This window comes from Ceratotherium simum, chromosome 4, assembly GCF_057802395.1.
Source record: "Ceratotherium simum simum isolate JZ-2026a chromosome 4, ASM5780239v1, whole genome shotgun sequence".
NCBI lineage: Eukaryota > Metazoa > Chordata > Mammalia > Perissodactyla > Rhinocerotidae > Ceratotherium > Ceratotherium simum.
The window spans coordinates 62,408,128-62,425,492 of record NC_141903.1 but is presented as its reverse complement, the minus strand read 5'-3'; the positions used below and the strand labels follow the sequence as shown (position 1 = coordinate 62,425,492).

The 17,365-nt window shown below is 39.0% G+C and overlaps 1 protein-coding gene across 7 annotated transcripts in view; it reads left to right on the top strand.

Moving 5' to 3' along the window:
- The first annotated feature begins 1,164 nt into the window (after positions 1-1,164).
- FER (FER tyrosine kinase) overlaps positions 1,165-17,365 on the top strand; it is a 461,529-nt gene continuing 445,328 nt past the window's right edge. For 3 of the 7 annotated variants that reach the window (XM_087429940.1, XM_087429945.1, XM_087429944.1), the window contains exon 1: positions 1,632-2,186. The gene's annotated coding sequence lies outside the window, so the exon portion shown is untranslated. Of the gene's footprint in view, positions 1,188-1,631; positions 2,187-3,204; positions 4,129-17,365 lie in introns of those variants that run through there. The other 4 variants (XM_087429943.1, XM_087429938.1, XM_014796855.2 and 1 more) reach the window with 4 other exon arrangements.

Sequence of the window (17,365 nt, the reverse complement as noted above, 5' to 3'; positions counted from 1 at the left end):
TAAGGTGTCACCTAATGTGAGATCATGTTCGAGATCAAATTAAAAACTAAGAAGTAATTACTTTCCTTAATTTCATAGTCTCAATATTTTGGACATGGGTGTTGTTGGGGAAATAGAATTAAAATCTTCTCCCAACCCATAAATCCTCTCAACAAAGGTAGTGGAGAAATAAAATACTTTTATTATTGAATAAACATTAAACATTACAGGCAATCAGCAAAGAGATTGCAAAGATAGAAAGAAATCTCACCCTTTTATACAGCCAAGCAGATACAACTCATTACATATGTTTTCAAGATAAACAATAACTATGTAGTCCTCAAGTAAGAGCCCTTACAACATCATTTGCACACATAAGTCCTCTTCACTTTATTTGGTCATTGGGGTGACCATCTGTGTTAGCTGCTTAGCTTTATCCAGAGGAAAAACCAACTTCTCATATCTTAATGACAGAAAGCAGTTTTGCAACTTGGAGCAGTTTGCCCACCCAAAGTTACGCTCCTACTCTCCCATAGAAACTGGGAGATAGTGGTGCTCTTTCTCCTTTTTTTTTATTGTGGTATAACTTAAACATATATTAGTTTCAGGTGTACAACATGATTCAGTATTTGTATATACTGCGAAATGATCACCACAATAAGTCTAGTTAACATCGGTCACAATACATAGTTACAATTTTTTTTTTTTACTTGTTTGGAGGACTCAAGATCTACTCTTAGCAATTTTCAAATATGCAATACAGTATTAACAATAGTCACCATGCTGTACATTACATCACCATGACATTTATTTTGTAACTAGAATTCATGTTTTTCTATATGTAGGGCTGTTCACCATCCTCAAAGAAATAACCCTGTTTAGAAAAAAAAATTCACCACTCTTCAGCTAACTCAAAAGTTTCAGGGGGGGAAGGTGGAAATGCGGTTGACTTTAGATTTGCTCCAGGCAAAGAATGTGGTTCAACCAACAGAAAGAATACAATGCCTTAAAAAGTTGGCTACGGGAACACACCCTCGAATAGTGACTAATAACACCTATCATACTGTTACAGATCACCTAGTTATCTTTGTTTAGCTCACATTACTCATCTTCCACTAAATTCTTTTGGTGAAGGACGCTTCAGAAGCAGCCCTCGCTGGAAGAGCAAACCAATTTCGGTTCTTCACGCATTCTAGACTTCCGAAGAGGTAAGGACTTATTATAGAGGACCATCACAGGACCTGCTGGATGCTCAGCATCCATCACAATTCCAGCATTGAGTGTCTAAACATTTTTTAAAGACAGTCTCAGGCACCGGGAATTACAGGAATGAGGAGGACACAGTTCCTGCCTTTAAGGCACTGAGTCCATTGGAAAAGCTGAAAACCATTCTAAAGGAATCAATGTTAAAATAGAGGCAAGTAAAACGTACAGGAAAAAGGGACTGATTCTGAGGGTGAAAAGTGCGTATTGGGGGGGTGGTGGTCCGCAGCCCCAAAGCTGCTTCCGTTCCCAAAGATTTCAGCTCCCGGGATCGCCCAGCACCCCGCGGGCACACTTAACATTTTAATCACGCCTCCGCCCCCACCCTCCGAATTCCTTTCCGGCTGTCGACCCGCTGGGTAGTCCTTTCCAGGAGGCCCAAGCTTATCACCCCCGGCCCGGCCACTTCCCGGCCACGGCCAGGCGAGCCTCCCCAAGTTTCCTGTGACGCTGCCGTCTTCCTCCGGCCCCATCTCGCCCCCACTCCCACCCCGGCAGCCCTGGACACCGGCTGGAGAAGAGCGGGTTAGAGTGACGAGGAGAGCAGCACGAGCAAGGAGGACCTCGGAACCCCACCCGAGCCGAGGAGCACGGCCAGAGGGCGGCGGCCACAGCTCCACGCCTGCCTCCGAAACGCCCGCAGCCCCCGGTGCGCGCGCGCCCACCCGGCCCGGAGCCCGAGTCCCACCTCTCGGGGGCTCGGGCCAATCAGCCGCGCCCCGCCTCCTGGGAGGTGGTAAAGGAGGGGGTTGGGGGCCGGGCGGCAGCGCCCGCCTTCCGCCCGTGCCCATTGGCTGAGGCCTCGAGGGTGCCCGGAGACCGGAGAGCAGCTGGATTGGCCGCAGAGGCTTGTGACAGCGGCGCCCATTGGCTGTGGCGGCCCCCGTGACGTGGGGTGGCGACTGGCTCCCGTGTCTGAGGGGCTCCTGCTTGTCAGGTTCTAGGTAGGTGAGTTTTGCGCCGCCGGCGGCAGTCGCTGTTGCTCGGGGTAACGCCGGGGGAGGGGGGAAGAGGAGGGAAGGCAAGCTGAGAACGGGGGCAACATTCCCTGCCCTCAGGGGGGCGCCTGGGACTCAGCCCTGGCTGCGGCGGCTGCGCCGAAGGCTCTTCCTCCGCCCTCAGCCAACCCCCTCCCGCCCCAGGCTGCGGGGTCTCCCGCCCGTCCTCCGCCCGCGGCGGAGCATTCCTGGTTGGGGCTTGGGCCGGGCTGCCCACCCGGCGTGGCGAGGCCCGCTCCTCCCACCAACCCGGGACTGGAGGCTGAGGGGGCGGGTGCCGGCGCGAAAGGGCTGAGGCGGGCGCAGCGGCCCAGCCCCGTCGCCGGGTTGGGGGGCTGCGGGGTGTGGGGCGGTGTACGGGGAATTGTGGGCGCCGCCCGTCACGCCCGCACCCCCGTCTCACGGCGCGCTCTTCTCCTGACGCTGCCCTTGGGCGGGTGCGGCCACCCGAACCCCTAGTTGTTCCCCCAGTCCCTTCCCAGCTCTGGGGCCCTGCAGTCGCCCTGGACCCGTGCAGTCCGCCCCCAGCTCGTCTCCCGCACGTCTGCTTCCGCACCTCCTGCCTTTATCCCTCACCTCCCATCCCTGCTCCTGTCTTGACCCGAGGTGACTCCTGAAGAGATAGGCGGGAGAGAAACTGTTGTGAGGCTGGTGCAGCCGGGCAATTTCTGCTCTCTCTTTGCCATTTAGGGTTGAGGAGGAGGTGTTTGTAGGCACCTTCGGGGCCGCTTTCTGCCTTGGAGTCTCAGTATCAACTTTCTGAAACCCGCTAAGTGGGTTGGTGTTGGTAGGGCACGAATTAAGGAGTTAACTGTGAAGTTGTCGCTTTTTTCTTTGTACATTTGTGATTTTGATATCTAGTGCTGTGCAATCCCGAATATAATAATTTATTTAAGCTGATAGTCTTTCATTTTTGTTCGCCTTATGGTTAAAAAAAAAAGCTTTAATGTTTTTAATTCATAACAAACTGCGTATATCCATAGTAGTCTCGTTGTTACTTTGACGTAAACTGCTCTAAAAGTATAGTACCATTTTCCTCTTTCTCCAGATAGTTTAAGAAAATAAAAAAATTTCTCAAGTGGAGGCACCGTATGTAAAAGTGTAATGGAAAAGTCAGTAAGAATAGACCAAAACTATTTCAGTGATTAAAGCCTAGAAAATATTTTTCAACCTATGGAATGGGAACAGGATTAAAAAAAACTATTGCAAAATATAGTTATTTGATTAGTGCAGTGTTGTAGTCCTGGTATACCTGTATGGTCTTTAGGAAGATATATTGGTGAAGAGCCGTACGTTTGTCAGTCAATGCAAAGGAAGGCTGAGTGTATCTTTTCTAATCCAGGAAATCTTTTCTGCTAGTTAGTACTCTTGAGCCAGGGGAACTCTGGGTCCAAAGGTATTGGGGATATATTGAAAGTACGTAGGCATACTTGGATACTTTTTCTCTGTTTACTTCCAAGAAAGACCTCTGGTTAAGATCTGCTTCTCTTTTGTGCTGATGGTGGGCAGCGTTAAATATATATAAATTATGTAAAATTATTTAGGGTCCTGTTAATGCCACTTCTGTACTACTTCGAAGGTTGATGTCAGTAGTTTGGAAGAAATAATTCAGACTTGTTAGCAGACAAATCACTTTCATTTTATCTTCAACTGTTATGTAGCTAGAATTCTGGTCTGTGAACTTCTCAAATTTGCTATTTTCTTTCTTCCAGTATTTCACTATGAAAAATTTCAAACAATGCAGAAAAGTTGAATTGTACAGTAACTACCGAACCACCTACACAGCACTAACATTTTCAAGACAGCTATTACATAGTAAATATTAAGGAACTGAAATGATCAAGTTTGAAAACCAGCGTAAATATATATCAGACCAAGATATTGTGAGGTGCTTATTTCCGTTTGTAGATGGAAATAGTATTTATAAAAACTGTAGTAATATAACTTCATAAGACTATTGTAAAGCAGTCTTGTGAATGAGTAGGAAGTCATCATCTTTATAAATCAAGGCCCAGATAAGTAAATTGGATTTCGGTAATCAGAAAAAAAGGAAATTTAATGAACTTGTTATACAAATAAAAGTTTTGTTTTAAAGTTGGACTCCTGTGTTAATAAATTAAAGGTTTGTACTTGATTTTTAAATGATCCTCTTCTTTGGAAGACAGGTCCAAGGAACTATCAATTATGCAATGTTTTGGTAACATAATAACTTGGATCAATCTTATGTACGTTGTTTTGGAATAAGAATGTATTTTTGTAATGGAAAAAGAAAGCTTACAAATCTGAACACTTTTTAGTAAAACTATGTCATGGGAAATGAAGTAATTATCTAGAGAGATTTAAGTCAGTATTTTGATAGGACTCAAAACTTTCCTGTGTGTTGTTTCATGGTGTTCTAAAGGAATATTTTAATATAGAACTTCATTTTATAATAAAAGAATAAGAAATGGATATAAGTTCCCATATATATATATTATATTTGTAATTTTTCCATACCTAGGAAATTCCTGTGCTCTTCTTTATTTGAATCCTGCCTTTCAGTTTTAGTATACCCTAAATCTGTTTTTCATAGTTAGCTCATTTATATAGCTAATTTGTTAAATATTGACATTGAGCTATGTCTCAGAATTTATAGATCTTTGGATTGCCTCATTATTATTTTTCCATATCTCATTTGACTTTGGCATGCTTATGTATGGTTAGTTTGCTACATCATTGAGAGATTAAAGGGAACAAGCAGGTCATAGTTTTGGAAATTTGGAAAGAATAAGATGTTTAGATATTATTTAATCAAAGTTCCAGGTTTTATTTTACCCCCTGCTGCCTGCCTGCCTTTCCTTTTCTTCTTCCTTTCCTACTTTTATTTTTATTATAAAAGTTAAATGCTTTAAAATCAGTTCAGAAAGCTGTAGAGAAGAAAAGTCACCAATAATTCCACAGTAGTTGATGCTTTGGAAAATGACTGAAACTTTTATTTCTTCTGTAACACTCTACCAATCATTGCAGTTTTATGGTCTTCATTGCCATATATCTGCCCTTGCTAAACTTGCAGGAGTTCCTGAACTTGAGACTCAGTTACCCTAAATTAGAAGAGGGCTCCAAGATTTGGAGGAAAATGGAAAAGAATAAATAGAGGACAAATTAGAGTCAGAACAAAAGAATCAGACCCAAGCAATTATCTACTTTTTCTCATTTTGTAAGAATAAATATAATCCTAGTTACCTATATGAAATTGCTGTATGGCTGACAAAATATGGGGCCTCTCAAGTTTTTTCTTTGGAATTCAAAATGTCTAGGTAAGATAAAGTTTGCTTAGTGCCTTTCTACAAAAATTTTTAGATTTCTCTATTTTTGGGATATCACATATGCAGCTTTTAAAAATTTAATGTCGTGCATGATTTGGAATTATTTCTTAAATATTCATATATACTTATCAAACTATGATAATTTTTAATCTATACATCATCACTACTCTAAGTTTGATATTCTCTCCTCCTTTAGAATGTTTTAATTAAAAGATTGAAAATTTTAGTGTGTTTCTTGCCAGGTTGAAGAGTGTAGTGAAAGAAGATTTATTTATTTTGAAGCCAAATAATCTGAGTTTCAGTCAGAAATCAGGATTTTCTTCTGTGGGAACATGGGCAAGTTACTTAATCTCTTTAAACCATAGTTTCCTCATCTGTAAAATGAGGATGATAAAATTGCTGCACAAGGTTATTAGGAAGAAGAAATGAGACAATCTAGTTCTGCCTGAATTTAGGAAGTCCTCAATTTCCATATTCAGTTCCTTACATGGTAGCTTTAATTTTATCTCTACTAATATTATTGGGTTTATTTTACCATCCTAAAAGTCCCTAAATTTTAGATTTAGGAAATTAAAATAATGTACATTAGGTTTACTGAAATTGAATGACATTTGCATTTGTATAAACAAAAGAAATAATTAGCAATATCTCAAATTAGCTGTTCTTGTATAGTTCTTTAATTACTGTATCTCAGGTAGGGATAATCAGAAATTTCCTTTAAATACTTTTACCTCAAAATATGTCTAGTTTATCTGAATTCCTGAGTTATTTTTCTTTCACCTTAGATTATCATCTGTTGTTGGATGGTTTTCCAAAATTCTTTTCTTTTTAAACCACAAATATTTGCTTAAAAGTGGTACAGAAAAGCTAAATGTTATTTTCTTAAATTTCTAACTAGTGTTCCTCCTGACCTTAAATCACATTTATTTAATCTGTTTAAACATTGTTTTCAAATGTAATAACACATAAAACTCTTAGTTGAATGTTTTCTGCTTTCTGCTGATGTGTATGATTGTTTTTTAGGGAGCGATATTTTATAAATATCCCTATTTTAAAATGCGTGTTCTATAAGCATAGCGTTCTAATTCTTTTTTTTTTTTTTTTTGCTGAGGAGGACTTGCCCTGAGCTAACATCTGTGCCAGTCTTCCTCTGTTTTGTATGTGGGATGCCGCTACAGCATGGCTGATGAGTGAAGTAGGTCTGCACCTGGGATCTGAACCTGCAAACCCAGGCCACCGAAGTGGAGTGCACGGAACTTTGGCCACAGGGCCGGCCCCCATAGTGTTCTAATTCTTAAAGAACATTCACTTATAGTTTAATGCACAGATCAGCCTATAGTTATTGGGTGTCGTGAAGCAAGCACTGAACTGAGTAAAGAGTTAGAAGTTGAACCAGATAGTCCTTATTGTCTCATCCAACAGTAAAGCAAACATTTTGTAATCCAAGTCAGTGATTCTCAGTATTTTTTCCCATCCAAGTACAAGATATTTACATGTGTGACATATTCTAATGTGCTGTTTCCTAGCATGCTCTCTGTAGTTCCATCTTGTCCTGTCCCACTCAGGAAAGTTTGTCAGAATGTAAGTGATTGAGAATGACGTTGTTACAGGGATAAACTTGAATCTACACTGATTTATTGAAGAAAGTGAGTCATTAAAAAATGTGTATAACTATTATTAGTAACAGATACCTGAGACACACCTTATAGAACTACAGTTGAGACTCAAGTTACTTCTACATTTTCCTGAAATGAATGCCTTCCCACTTTTTCTTATCAGTCTTATGCCACAGAAGAAAAGATTACTAGACTAATTTTATGTAATTGACAATGAAGAATACATTTAGAAGTCAGAGTAACTGATAACGAACCTTTAAAAATATTTGAGTAACAGCACCATGGTCTTTATTGTAAACAAAATAACACTAATTATTGTAGAAAAATCAAAATTAGTTTTCCAGTATAAATTATTTTACTTGCAGAAAAAGTATTTCCATAGTGGGACAAATGGCCTTAGGAGAAGGGCAAACTCTTAATAATAGAATATTTATATTCTAGGTGTTTGGTATATAAAAATGCTCTTTACATTGGCTCAGTCAGACAGTATCTTTAAAATTACATTGCTATGAATGAGATTGCTCTTAAATAGCTCATCTTATGTGGAAATAGTATGTGTAATATACAGTTGGAAGTGAAGATTTAGAAAAACTATGTTCATTAGACCCTTGACATTAGCAAGTGGTATTTCTTGAAACCTTTGTGACTAACTACCTCCATAAAATATAGTCAAATTTAATTGAAAAATATAAGTGATCCCTTCAGACTCTTAATGATTCTATAAATAGGACTCCAGTTGTCAAAGTTATTAAACAATTTTTTATTTCTAAAATGAAGGCTGGATGATTTTGCATTACATCATTAGTATACATGTGAAAGTTCTTACTCTTGACTCTTGTGTCACAAAGCCTGCTTCATTGTCACAAAGTGGAAGAGTTAGTCCTTAGTCACTGTAATGCCTGATGCTTGCTGCTGTTTCTTGGATATGTTTTCTCTTTGGAGTTGAACACTTCTGTAGTTTGTGTCCTTTCTGCTCCCTGAATGTTGTCAGCTTGGGAGGATTTTCCAAGCTTTTCTTGTCAGTTGGTGGGGCTCTTTTATTAATTTCACACTATATAAAGGAAAATGTATTTGACTTTTCTGTCAATATTCAGTTTTGATAATGAATGGGTCAGTAGCCACCCTAAGAGCCACACTACCTTTTACTTCATGAAAATTCTTTTTTTTTTTTTTTTTGTGAGGAAGATCAGCCCTGAGCTAACATCCATGCGGATCCTCCTCTTTTTGCTGAGGAAGACTGGCCCTGTGCTAACATCTATTGCCAATCCTCCTCCTTTTTTTTTTTCCGTTTTTCTCCCCAAGGCCCCAGTAGGTAGTTGTATGTCATAGTTGCACATCCTTCTAGTTGCTGTATGTGGGACGCCGCCTCAGCATGGCTGGACAAGTGGTGCGTGCCTGGATCTGAACCCCGGCCACCAGCAGCAGAGTGTGCACTTAACCGCCAAGCCACGGGGCTGGCCCCAATGAAAATTCTTATACAGTGTTCTGACTTTCTTTGAATTATATTTCATTCAGAATCACATGCTTTCTATATACATTCTTATGCAAGTTAACCATCATTTCAACTTTTGTAAGGTTTTACAAATTTTGTTTTGGTAGGAGCAAAGGAGACATTTTTAAGCATCACCTATTTGTTTCAGTATAGAGTCTGTAGTTTATGATGATCTTTCTAAACTTTCTAATGATGCGGATCCAGTCACTGTCGCATTTCATATCCATTCTGAATTTACTCCAAAGTTATATATTCTGGTTAAGTACCATCGCTTTGTCAGGCCTCTTTACTTTCTATGTATTGAATAAATTAGCAATAGTAGAGTAATTAAAGGGAACTAAACAATGCAGTTGTTTCAGATAATTATTAATGACAAATAACTTGATAGGTCACTATCCTAATTATTTGTAAACAATTATATTGGACAAAGTATAAGAATCTTTATCTACATTTGTATACAATAGAAACTTTTTACGAAGCAGGAGGCTGATTTCTCTGTCTTACTAATATATATGTATGCATGTATGTATAGGGGTATATATAATATATTGTATTATAATTATTTGTTTATGCATAGTTCTTTTTTCTCCCTTACTCAACATTTTAACCTCGAAGGTAGAAACAGTTTCTGTCAGTAGAAGTTTTTGAGTAAATGATGTGGATTCAGATATTGTCAGGGGGAAGGGGCATTAACACTTTTTTAGTGCCTGCTAAAAGTGCTAGGCATTTTTGTACATTTGTTTTGATTTTCATGACAGCTCTATAGGTTGGATAGCTTGTATTTTCTTTTTGATCTGGAACTAATCTTAGATCACATCCTTTATCAAAGGAGACCCAGCTATAAAGCGATACCTGGGATTTGAATTTAGGTCTTTCATATGCTAAACCTGAAATAAATACAAATGATAAAAACCTAAATATTAGCCTTAGCAGTCCTGGATTTAACAGCAGTTTTAGCTGTTTGGGAGTAACTGAAGGTCCATGTTGAAATATTTGCAGTTTTGCTGAAGTAAATTCCTCCTGTTGGAAGTGAGACCCTAAGATATGCATAACCCTAGCTAACTGCCCAGTGTTTATATCTTGCCTTGGCTTTGTTCTCTGTTTGAGATTGTTCTATATTGTAACTTTTGTCAAGTGATAAAACCTTGTTTCTTTGTAAAAAATTTTCCTGAAAAAGAAAAAGAAAGCTGCTAGAAGTGAAGAAAAAGTAAAGAGGGCTAAGAAAGTGGTGGATCTTAGCCAAAAAATAGACATTTTAAAATAAGTTTAAAAATAGAATGTTGAATCCAGTGAGTCTTTCATCTGGGTGTGAATCAATCCATCACAACACAATCCACCAATCCACAATCAACTTTTAGGGAAACAAGAGTTGACTTGTGAAACATTTATACTGAGTGTTCCAGCTCTGTCAAAAATTCTCCTGGTTTTTAGACAGATTTCTTGAAAATGTCAGGGATCTTATATTCATAAATTCTGTCCTGCTTCCCTTCTCTCCCACCCTCAACAATAGTATTTGAAAGAGATTTGACTGTTTATTCATAGCTGCAAGTTTCCAGAAGCTAATATAGTTCTTACAAATATCTTAAACTATTAACATAAACAACAGTATCCTCACTTGTAGGATAATATGGGTGTCCTTTTCTGACTTTCACAGTTAATTATAACAGAATAGTAGCTAAACCTTGATGATGGCCTCTTTCTAAGGTTCTGATTTCCTACTTTTCTAAGGAGCCTGATTTACCCTGTGACTGGAACTGGCATTCTAGGATTGACGTGACGTAGCTTAGAGACACTTGCTATTACATACAGTAATATCACCGTTTTTGAAAGAGGATGAGACAGTAAAGAAATAGACATGTCTTCAAGGTAGCCTACATTATAAAAATAATTCAGAATTGTTCTGTGTCACATAAGAGGCAAGTTGTTTCAGGAATGAGACAAAGAGCAGGAAGGTATATGATTCTTCCTTTTTTGGTCATTCAACAAATGTTAATAGAATGCTCACTCCATGTAAGGACTTACGTTATGGCTACGGATAATTATAAAGCATAGAGAAGTTTCAAACGGTTTTCCCAAGAGTGTGATGTAGTAGAAAGAACATGGATATTAGAACCAGACCTGCTTAGGGTTGAATCTATGCTACCAGTAATTAGTTGTATGTATTTAGGCAAATAATTTGATTCTTATAGCTTCAGTTCTTTCACCTGAAAACTGATAGCAGTTTTGTCTAGTAACTGGTAAAATACTAGATTTTTTCAATACCTTTCAGTTGCGTGAGACCAAAATCCTACTCATACTAGCTTAGGGCACTGGGAAGAACAGGAATGTTCTCTTTTTAAGCACAGATGGATTCAAGGGCTCAAACAATGGTCTCAGGGTGTACTCAGTGGCTTTCTCTTGTATTAGATATACTTGCTGGTAGGCATTCTCCATGTGGAGCTCTCTGATGGCTCCAGGCTTACATTCTTTCAGTTTAGCAACCCCAACATAAAAAGAGCTTCTGTTACCCATAGTTTTAGCAAAAGTCCTTAAATACATCTCATTGAATGAATTGGGTCATATTTCCATCCTTGATCCTGTGGTCAGGGAGTGACATATTATGATGGGCCAGATCTGGATCACATGCTGACTGTTGGAACTGGGAGTGGTCCATGTGGTCAGCCACATGGACTGAGAGTCAGAGTTGGTCGTTCACTGAAAGAAAAAGAAGGTACTGTGACCATAGGAAGGGAGAGTGGATGCTGGGTAAACATAACTAGAGAATATGCACTATAATCCTCCCAATGTGCATACATGTCCTCCTTTACATATATACCCTTGAAAAAATGCCTTCATCCAACATAATGCTAACCTTTCACTTACAACTTCCAGTGCAACCTGCCCCCCAATAAAGGAAGACAATTCAAAGACTTGTTTAATTAATTACCGTATCTAACTTTACATCTAGGATTTCTGAGTAATTTCTCTCTATTCTGTTTGAATAGATAGCCTTAGGGTCTTAGGAACTTATGGTTAAATGATGACTATAACTAATTGTAATAAGGCCAGTGTTCAGTGATAGAAAGAAAATAGCATAAGGACAATAAAAACTCTCGATTAGAAAAGAGAAAAAGGGGAAACAACCCAGAGAGATTTCCTCATCCAAGATATATGCATATATCATTGGACAGGGATGGTAAGGACTCTTTGTCTTGGCAGTGGAACGTGATTTTTGATTAGCTAATATGGCTCTTTCTGGTTCTACCACCTGGGAAGATCTTCTTGGTTCTGTGTCCTCCTGGTCACAGCCAAGATGAGTACTGAGAGGAATTCCCTTACTGGCTACTGCACTGCCCGTTTTCTGTTGATGAGGGGTTGGGGTCCTGGGAAACATCTTAGGGGTTGAATAGTAACAAATCTTTGTTGGAAGTTTCTTAGGCAATATAGCTTTCTTATAAACTTGGAAAGTTTCGATTTATTTGCGTTTGATCAACTTCTCCCAAGTACCCAAAGCCCAAATCCTAGTCCTTGAATCAAACCGTTGCCTGGTATGTCTCTAAACAACTTCGCCCATCATCCTAACCAAGTGGTTCTCCAACAGGGGTTAATTTTTAACTCGGGACATTTGGCAATGTCTGGAGACATTTTTATTGTCACAGTGGGGGAGGGACTAGGCAGGAGTCACTGGCATCTAGTAGGTAGAGCCCAAGGATACTGTTAATCAACCTACAATGCACAGGACAGCTTCCCACAACAAAGAATTTTCCAGTGTAAAATGTCAGCAGTACTGAGGTTGAGAAACCATACAAATCCTAGGCTTCTCAATTTCCTTCTTGGCCTCTGTCTCTGGGCCATTCAGAGCAACTTCTTGAGGTAACAATGCACAGATAATTTGCCCCGGTTCCCAGGCTGTTTCATAGTGGATGCTTCTTTATATTATGGGTAAATGTCTTCTTTGCTAGGATGCTTGGGTAAGCGCCTGGAGCACTAGGCTTTTCCTACCTTTTGTTTTTTGTATGGTTAAAGGCTTAATTTTAGTTTAGGGATATTTGATTTTCAACTCTGTCAACTGTGAGATTATCAGCCATGTTTGATTTGTAGTGAAAGACTGAAAAGATTTTCCTTTTATTAAGACTTCACTCAAAATTTCCTTCTTTTTTGAAGGACCTTGCTGAAGACTGCTATGTAGTAGGCAATATACCAAGATCCTAACTTTTTTTTTTCTAAGTATCCTTCAGATACATCCTTAGTAGGTACATAGCCTGATTTATAAGAGGTGGCAATTTACCAGATGTTTTGCTTGTTAAGGATTGCTGATTTCTCACCCTACAATAAATGGATATCAAATTTTCTTCACTTTTATTATTAATTCAGTCAGTTCCACATTTTGGGCTGTCATTTATATTACCTGATTTCTGGCATACATTTTTCTGTTTGTCAGCCTTTTTTTTGCATGCCAGTGATAGAAATCCAATTAAAAAATCAGTCCTTCCCATCTCTGTAAGTGGCAACTCCATTCTTGTTTTGCTCAGACCCCAAACCTTGAACTTATCCTTGACTCTTTTTCTTTCACTTCTCTCACAGAATCTTTCAGTATATTCTGTTGGCTTCAAAATATCTGGAATCTGACCAGTTCTCATCACCTCTACTTGGGTCACTCTGGTTCAACACTGATGGTGCTCAGGGCAAGCTGCCCCAGGAAGCACCACTCTGGTATGCGGATTATTTCGAGCTGAAGACAATAAGGACTCAGAGAGCTCAGGAAAAATATTTGAGTTTCCCCTCCCAAACTGCCTAAAGAATTTAAAACCAAAAAATCTGTTTTAGGAAGGGGTTATTATCATGACTGCTATAAAAGATAATTTAGGATAGAGGTTACAATAGAAAAGGCACCAACAAGCCCATCTTATCGGGAGTTCTGTCTCTCTGGCCACATTCTTTGGATGGCCCTACGAGGAGTTGTCAGACAGTCATTTACAAGGGAAGTCTCCATTTGTAAAGGTATCTCCCTCTCTATATTGGGAAAAGGGGGGAGTGAGCTCATTTCTAGTAACTTATCAATGTGGAAGGTGAGGCCTTGGGGCTGTATAATAAACCTTACTCTTGTTTACTGTGCTTTAGTGGTAATCTCCTGTAACTGACTCCCCTCACCCCCAAAATCCTCCTTTGTCATTGGCTGAAAATGATATTTAAGACGAGAATTTCTGCTATTGTGTTGAGAAACGCAGTGTCCCTGCTTTCTCCCATGTATACATGTTATTAAACTTGGTATTATTTTCTCCTGCTAACCTGTCTTGTTGATTATTTGGCCAGCCATAAGAACCTTAAGGGAAAGGGCAGAGGGAGATTCTCCCTCTTCCCCCGACAACACCATCCTCTCTTTCCTTCTAAATGATTTCTAACAAGCCTCCCTGCTATTACTGTTGCTTGCAGAATATCAGCCTCAGGATATTAGTGTCATCATTTTGAAAAGTAAGAGATCACATCACTTCTTCCTCAGGATCCTTCAGTGGCTTCCCACGTAACTCAGAGTACAACTTCAGGTCCTTAAAATGAGCTAGTTTTGTGGTCCTGCTGTCCTTCCTTCACGCAGGATCTTTCTCTAAACTCAGATTTTACTATTGTGTCCACTACTCACTCCACGCAGGCCTCTTTGCTCTTCCTTAAATAGATATTTTGCACTTGCTGTTCCCCTGGCCTGGAATGCTCTTCTCCAGATATCCATATGACTCACTTCCTTATCTCCTTTAGGTGCTTGCTCAAATATCACTTCATCTGTAAGGTGTTTGATCACCTAACAAAAACTTGAAATCTCCTCCCTCTCCCATACTTATTTCCGTTTCCTGCTTTTTCTTTCTTTATAGCCCTTATCATCATTTAGCACTGTGTATTTTACTTATTTATTTTGTATTTTGTTTCCATTTTCTACAATATAATCTCCATGAGGGCAGGAATTTTTCTTTGCTTTGTTGTGTAGGAAAATGCACGGCACATAGTGCAGTAGCCTCTTGGCAAATATTTGTTGAATGAATTAATAAATAAGAAAAAATAATTTATTTGCTCATGTAACTGTTGAGTCTGAAACACTGAAAGGATTGAAACTACCTTGCAGAGGAAGAGAGATTACTCATTAAGCAAATCTCCAGAGGAGAGGGGAAAATGTCTTTAGGTTTTACCTTAGAATATAAGTAAATATAAGTAAAAAATATAAAACAACATAAGAAATATAAGTTAAAAACATATATATATAAGTAAATGTCTTCCAGGGAAAGGAAGGAGAGGGCTTTATTTCTCCGAAGCTCATTGCAGGCCTCTATATTTAGGGAAATGCTATCTCTAGCTTCCAAGGCTGTCTGTTCTGTAAGTATCCTTGTAGTACCTCTTGCTCACAAGGCTCTGACTGTGCAGGCACGTGAGAAATCCAGAGAGAATTGTTGTTCTGTAGCAATTCTAAATTCCAGCAGCTACATCTGTTCACACCTGAATTCAGATGTGATTAGATCTAGGGATAAAATGTTTTCAGAATTTTCTTTGTTTCTCTTTTCATCTCGTGGCTATTCTTTTCTCTGGGTTGGCTCATTATCAAGTAGGTACTTATGTTCTTTCAGTTTAGCCACCTCAGCTGAAAGAAAATTTTCCTTTCTAATTAGTTCCTGCAAATATTTTGAAATTGAGTCTCGTAGGTCACATGGGTCCAATGGGTCACATACCCATTCCTGAACTACTGCTTGGGGGAAGGAATATGCTGATTTTCTGGACCTGGGTCATGCACCTATTCTAGGAACTTGGTGCTTATTCCAGGAACTTGAGAGTGGGAATGACTAGTGCCACTCAAACTACATGGATTGAGAATAAAAGGAGAGTAGTTCAACAGAAGAGATTTGAGATGCTACTACTGAAAAAAGGGGAGTAAAAAACAACACAGGGGTATCTCTTACATGCACATGCAACTTATACATTGCATTTGTTCAAATTCTCCCAAGTAACCAAAGCCCAAATCCTAGTCTTTGAATCAAACCATTGCCTGGTCTCTAAACAACTTTTCCCTCACCCTAACCCAGTGGTTCTCCAACAGGGGGCAATTTTTACCTCAGAGGACATTTGGCAATGTCTTTATACTATGCATAAATTTAAAGAAATGTCTGGAGACATTAAAAAAAACCTTAGAATCTTGTTTATAGGCATTCCTGCCTCATCTGTTTTTCACCTAACATCACGAGCAAGAAATTTTCTTTGAAAAATGATTTTAAATGGATGTAAAATTATATTTAAATTCATTGCTTAATTTTAGATATTTGGTTTATCAGAATTAGATTTTGGTTTATCAGAATTTGGGCATTACTTAGTAGAGAAGTAGGAGGAGTAGAAGTGGGAAAGAGAAGTAGGGTCAGGGCAAGGGGGAGGCAAGAGAGATGCCTAGGACACAAAATTTAAGACAGTACTCACTTTTAGGGTCATGCAACTGCAGGGTGAACGTCTCTGTAAATTTTGGACCCCAGGCAACTTTCTTGCCTCACCCTAGTCCTAGTTGTGAAGAGGAGCACATTTAGGGAATAGCAACTATATTTGTCCATGAGTGTGAGTTAGAGATGGTAGCATGTGTAGCTGGAGAAGTTGGTGGGGAAGATTAAGGTGCTCTAGAAAGTAGTTATTATACATCTTCAACTTATCTATAGAAACCTTTGCTGAGTTCTGATAAGGATGATACTAGTTTTGAAGTAATACAAGGAATATAATTTTTATTCATAGGTTTATAGTAGTTTGAACAAAGATATGTTCCATTTAGAAATGCCAGCAAGGAAGTTGTTACCTCTTTTTAACCCAAACTATTTCAGTATCAAGTGGAAAAATACTATATTAAAAAAATTTTTTTTATTGATGTTGTAATAGTTTATAACATTGTGAAATTTTGGGTTGTACATTTTTGTTTTTCCATCACCGTATATATGTCTCCCTTTACCCCTTGTGCCCACCCTCTACCCCCATTTCCCCTGGTAACCACAATACAGTTTTCTCTGTCCATGTGTTGGTTTATATTCCACATATGAGTGAGATCATACAGTGTTTGTCTTTCTCTTTCTGGCTTATTTCACTTAACATAATACTCTCCAGGCCCATCCATGTTGTTGCAAATGGGACGATTTTGTCTTTTTTTTATGGCTGAGTAGTATTCCATTGTATATATATACCACATCTTCTTGATCCAGTCATCAGTCGAGGGACACTTAGGTTGCTTCCACCTCTTGGCTATAGTAAATAATGCTGCAGTGAACATAGGGGTGCATAAGTCTCTTTGGATTGTTGATTTCAGGTTCGTTGGCTAGATTCCCAGTAGTGGGATAGCTGGATCATAGGGTATCTCTATTTTTAATTCTTTGAGGAATCTCCATACCGTTTTCCATAGAGGCTGCACCAGTTTGCATTCCCACCAGCTGTGTATGAGGGTTCCTGTTTCTCCACATCCTCTCCAACAAAAAATAGTATTTTTTTAATTGAAAAATAAAAAGTATAGAAAAGACTTGAGTTGGAGAGTGATAGATAAATAACACATGGGTCCTTTGACTAGCTTCCTTGAGCAAGACACTTGATACTGCTCAGTGTTGGGCATGGAATCCCAATTGAATAGTTGTTTTTCTTGTTCTTAGGCCTTTGAAAATAACTTTCTATATCGCAGTGAGAGACCAGAATATGGAATTTTAGATAACTCTCAACTCTCTTTGATGATAGACAGAG